The sequence below is a fragment of the Aulonocara sp. 'chitande type north' Nkhata Bay genome, linkage group LG4, assembly GCF_057382095.1.
Source record: "Aulonocara sp. 'chitande type north' Nkhata Bay isolate Kocher_YH1m ecotype deep benthic linkage group LG4, A_spYH_male_GT1.1, whole genome shotgun sequence".
NCBI classification, from domain to species: Eukaryota; Metazoa; Chordata; class Actinopteri; order Cichliformes; family Cichlidae; genus Aulonocara; species Aulonocara sp. 'chitande type north' Nkhata Bay.
This window is the reverse complement of record NC_141347.1, coordinates 10,999,194-11,005,402: the sequence shown is the minus strand read 5'-3', so window position 1 is coordinate 11,005,402 and position 6,209 is coordinate 10,999,194.

The window sequence follows — 6,209 nt, the reverse complement described above, 5'->3', positions numbered from 1 at the left end:
GCTTGGACAGTCTCGGTCGTTGTGTCCTTGGGCAAGACACTTCACCCGTTGCCTACTGGTGGTGGTCAGAGGGCCCGGTGGCGCCAGTGTCCGGCAGCCTCGCCTCTGTCAGTGCGCCCCAGGGTGGCTGTGGCTACATTGTAGCTTGCCATCACCAGTGTGTGAATGTGTGCGTGAATGGGTGGATGACAGGTTGTGTAAAGCGCTTTGGGGTCCTTAGGGACTAGAAAAGCGCTATACAAATACAGGCCATTTACAGGCCATTTACATTAGCATGCAGAGTTTCTCAAAACAAAGTTTCTGCTTTAAGGAACTGAGCATGTTACAACTGGCCCGTGTTAGTAGTGCCTCTGGCCTCCCAACAGAACATGACGGCAGCATCATCAACAGTGACTAGAATTTGGTGGATGACGTCTAAGGGTGTCGTAAGTGTTAAAGCAGTGACGTAGCTTTAGGGAATCTCTGGCTGGAAAATGGAAACGTGATCTGCTCCGAGACAAAGTAGAATCAGGAAGTCTCTCCTATCAATTGTTTCACTGCGTTTGTTACCACAAAACACTTCAATACGACTTGTATGAGATAGCACCCATGAATAGTTGTGACCCAAAACATCTGGCAACGCTTGATCACGCATTTGTGGCTGAGTGTTTCAGGGAGTCCCTGAAGGAGACTAAACAAAGACAACGTGATGCTTTTGTTGAACAATAAAAGAAGGACGTGACTGAGCAAAATGCCAAGTACAGAAAAGAAGCACCAGCTTTTCACAGAACAGTTGGCTCTACGAAACGCTGGAGCCAGTGGACTGACGGAACACGAGCACACATACGCACTTATTTCCTCATAGTTCATAGGTTAGAGAACAAAAATAACATGGGGATTAAGCATACATATATTTCCATACAGATCATCAACAATAAAGTTGAATATAGCTTAAAAATCAATAAAATACATACTTGGATAGCCGTCAAAATTTACACCCGTTCACGGTCGCCGGGACCCAAAATGGTCCCCATCCAAAAGGTGATATAGCAATGGATTTTATGAATTTTTTTTCATTTTTTTTCACATCAGATCTTTTAAACAACTTCAGACCTATCCACTGATATAAAGTTTTTCATAATTTTTTTTTCATTTTTTAGGTTTTTATGGCTTTATTGTCATAAAAACCCCTGTTTTTTGGGGGGTAAAAAACCATAATATGCAATATTTTTAAAAAATGAGTTGCAAATGGAACTACTTGGCATGAGGTTATTAGAGCCTTGGATAGGTAAAAAATTCATAACAGAATTGATTTGGATACATTATTATTTTTGGAGCAATAAGAGTTTTTCAAATTTACACCCTTTTATGGTCCTCGGGACCCAAAATGGTCCCCATCCAAAAGGTGATATAGCAATGAATTTTATGAATTTTTTTTTCATTTTTTTTCACATCAGATCTTTTAAACAACTTCAGACCTATCCACTGATATAAAGTTTTTCATAATTTTTTTCATATTTTTTAGGTTTTTATGGCTTTATTGTCATAAAAACCCCTGTTTTTTGGGGGGTAAAAAATCATAATATGCAATATTTTTAAAAAATGAGTTGCAAATGGAACTACTTGGCATGAGGTTATTAGAGCCTTGGATAGGTAAAAAATTCATAACAGAATTGATTTGGATACTTTATTATTTTTGGAGCAATAAGAGTTTTTCAAATTTACACCCTTTTATGGTCCTCGGGACCCAAAATGGTCCCCATCCAAAAGGTGATATAGCAATGGATTTTATGAATTTTTTTTCCAGTTTTTTTCACACCAGATCTTTTAAACAACTTCAGACCTATCCACTGATATAAAGTTTTTCATAATTTTTTTCATATTTTTTAGGTTTTTATGGCTTTATTGTCATAAAAACCCCTGTTTTTTGGGGGGTAAAAAACCATAATATGCAATATTTTTAAAAAATGAGTTGCAAATGGAACTACTTGGCATGAGGTTATTAGAGCCTTGGATAGGTAAAGAATTCATAACAGAATTGATTTGGCTGCATTATTATTTTTGGAGCAATAAGAGTTTTTACAGTATACATCCATTGGTATCCCTTGGGACCCAAAGGGGTCCCCATCCAAAAGGTGATATAGCAATATCATATATGAATTAATTTTTCATTTTTTTTCACATCAGATCTTTTAAACAACTTCAGACCTATCCACTGATATAAAGTTTTTCATAATTTTCTTTTACATTTTTTTAGGTTTTTATGGCGTTATTGTCATAAAGACCCCTGTTTATTTTTTATTTTGGGGGGTAAAAAACCATAATATGCAATATTTTCAAAAAATGAGTTGCAAATGGAACTACTTGGCATGAGGTTATTAGAGCCTTGGATAGGTAAAGAATTCAGAATAGAATTGATTTGGATGCATTATTATTTTTGGAGCAATAAGAGTTTTTCAAATTTACACCCTTTTATGGTCCTCGGGACCCAAAATGGTCCCCATCCAAAAGGTGATATAGCAATGGATTTTATGAATTTTTTTTCCAGTTTTTTTCACACCAGATCTTTTAAACAACTTCAGACCTATCCACTGATATAAAGTTTTTCATAATTTTCTCAATATTTTTTATGTTTTTATGGCTTTATTGTCATAAAGACCCCTGTTTATTTTCTTTGGGGGGTAAAAAACCATAATATGCAATATTTTCAAAAAATGAGTTGCAAATGGAACTACTTGGCATGAGGTTATTAGAGCCTTGGATAGGTAAAGAATTCAGAATAGAATTGATTTGGATGCATTATTATTTTTGGAGCAATAAGAGTTTTTCAAATTTACACCCTTTTATGGTCCTCGGGACCCAAAATGGTCCCCATCCAAAAGGTGATATAGCAATGGATTTTATGAATTTTTTTTCCAGTTTTTTTCACACCAGATCTTTTAAACAACTTCAGACCTATCCACTGATATAAAGTTTTTCATAATTTTTTTCATATTTTTTAGGTTTTTATGGCTTTATTGTCATAAAGACCCCTGTTTATTTTTTATTTTGGGGGGTAAAAAACCATAATATGCAATATTTTCAAAAAATGAGTTGCAAATGGAACTACTTGGCATGAGGTTATTAGAGCCTTGGATAGGTAAAGAATTCAGAATAGAATTGATTTGGATGCATTATTATTTTTGGAGCAATAAGAGTTTTTGCAATATACTTCCATTGGTATCCCTCGGGACCCAAAATGGTCCCCATCCAAAAGGTGATATAGCAATGAATTTTATGAATTGTTTTTTCATTTTTTTTCACATCAGATCTTTTAAACAACTTCAGACCTAACCACAGATATAAAGTTTTTCATAAATTTGTAAATATTTTTTATGTTTTTATAGCTTTATTGTCATAAAGACCCCTGTTTATTTTTTATTTATTTATTTTGGGGGTGGGGGGGGGGGGGGGGGGGAAACCCGTAATATATATTATAAATATATTCTCAATCACATTCACACCACTCTCTTATATCAGTTCCACTACATCGAGACTATTTTATGGTGGTCAGCTGTTTTATTGTCATGTATTTTGCATAATAAGATAACCATGTCCTGCATTCAAAACCACTGAAAATGTCTATGGTGGTGCTGTACCTAATATTGTGCTCATTGGATCCGAAACATATTTTTCCTTTATTTTGAAGCCTGAGGCTTAGATCCATTAGGTATTCACGAGAAAAAAATTATCACATGTCAGGATTACAGTATATCGAAAATATGTGATTATAATGGGAGTCAATGGGACCCAAAATGGTACGAGGACCACAGATGGTAACACTTATGTGAATCTCCTTTACTATACACAACACCATAGAGGGGATCAATGAATTTTAAAAATAATGCTAAAATGCAACTCCTAGCCAAGTTTCATGCAACTAGTCTTTAAAATGACTGATATATTGAGAATCAAAAATCCAAGGGGACCCAAAAGGGTCCCTATTTTGACGATGACCATCAGAGGGTTAATTACATATAACTTGCTTTCTTTTTAGCAACAACATATCAGTGGAATCAGTGACAGACAGAAATCTGCAGATGTCCTGATCTTATGACAATATCAGGTGATCCTGATAACATTCTCCTACTTTGAATTTCACACATTTTTCCATACTTGTGTTTTCTGTGTAACCCTTTGGAACAGTCAGTAACCAACAAGCGCTTTGCTTATATGCTTTATGTTCACAGCGGAAAATGATGTGACATGTGCTGAGTTTGACATTAGAAGACTGTGTTTACATTCACCTGCTAAAGGAGAGGCTATGGACTCTGTTCCTGAATGGCCTGTTTTGGAATCTCACAATTAGCTTGAACGCCCGTCATGGTCTAATGGTGAACTTACAGAGATGTGTAGTTACTGGAGATTACTGAGGAAGACTTTCAGGCAGATGATGTAGGGGACAGCTTCTGAATATGATCGTGCTTAGTAACACCCCACTATAAAAATATCCATGCTTACATGATCAAGTTGGAGACTCTGGGCACAAATGTTTGATGGGACCTATCCAACTTTTCTTCTTTCCTCAATAACAAGACCTATACACACATAATAGCTCTGAATCATTACGGAGAGCAACTTTCCCCCCTTTCATAACTTGAGCTTTGGTATTCTACAAAATAATAATTCTATTATGAAGAAATAAAAATATATACCCATGTTTTTGGTTATAAAAGCACCAAAACCTAAAATTTGCTGCTTGGGTGTACTGCCAAGTGACATGATCCAGTGTGCACAATGCCTATGTGATAATCCAGCCTAGGTATTAGCAATAAAAGCATCAGTTTAAACACTCATTACCCAGAATGCACATTTTCTTTTTGGGTGATTAATACTGTAGCATTTTAAACAGGCTTCTAGTGCATATACACTATAATGTATCATTTGAAACTATTACAATTGGGTCACTACAAGTCTTTAATCCTCTGAAAAGTTAATTCTTTTGTTAGTTTGGATGTAAGTTTGGGGTTTTGCTTTGCTCAAATGTATTATTCCTCTGCAGTGTTCTAGCAGATACCTGAATGTTTTGTGACAATTCCTCCCAACTTTGACTAATGCTCCAATTCGAGCTGATGATAAGCACCACCGCGCTTCCATGTGGGTATTTTTGGTGATGCACAGTCCTGTTTTTGTGGCAAACATATCTTTTGGAATTATGGACAAAAAATTCAACACTGGTCTCATAAGAAAGATTTACCCACATGCTCTTTTGAGACTAGATGTTTGTTTCCCCAAAGGTTTTAAATGCATTTCTTTTGCTTTGTCTTTCCTCGTTACCACATTGCTCACACGAAGACTACATACATTGTTATTACATGTAGTACATGACCAGTCCACACCTGGAATTCCTGCAGCTCCTGACCAGTCTTTTCATCAATTTTGGAGGGACATCCAGTTATATTTCCCCCCTTGTTGATTACTGTGCTTACTGTATTCCACGGTATAGATAATGCCTTGGAAATTATTTTGCAACCCTTTCCATTTCAGCAATGAGATCCCTGAAATGTTTTTTAGGCTCTTGCTCGGCCGTAGGAACCAGCAAGTCAAGGAAGGCCTTCAAGAGCAGTTGAACTTGACACAGTTTCATTAAAAGTCACTTGAACTGATGGCAGGTGTGCACTTGTATGTATTTATTTAAATTTTTACTTTTTAATTATTTCATTTGCATTTTTTAATCACTCTCTTATATTTAAATGTTCATTTGCTATTTCATCTAGGGTTTGAGAGTAACGAAATTTCTATTCTCTGTATGTCCTGTACATGTGGCAGAATTGACAAATAAAGTTGACTTTGACTTTGACTTATTTCGATCCATAAAAGATTTTAGTTTGCTTTGCAGTTGAATTGTACATGTTACTGGTTGCAGTATGTGTGGAAAACGTCCTGAAACCATTTTGGCTATATTTATTTATTTACATGTAAAAACCAGATAGACTCACTTTAGCAGTCCGTGCTCTCTAAAACGGATAACTGTGGCAAGCTGGTAGCATAGCTAGTTAGCTACAGCTTCTCGTCAACTTGCGTTTTGCAAAAAATAGTCCCACAGAATTAGTGTGTTTTTCTTAACCCCAAATAAACAAAAATGTGTTTATAGCCATAAACACTGTATCTATGTTTTATTTAACTCTTAACAAACACATGCAAGCAGGCACCTGTCCTTAAAGGGGAAAAGTAAGGCGGAGTCCAATGCG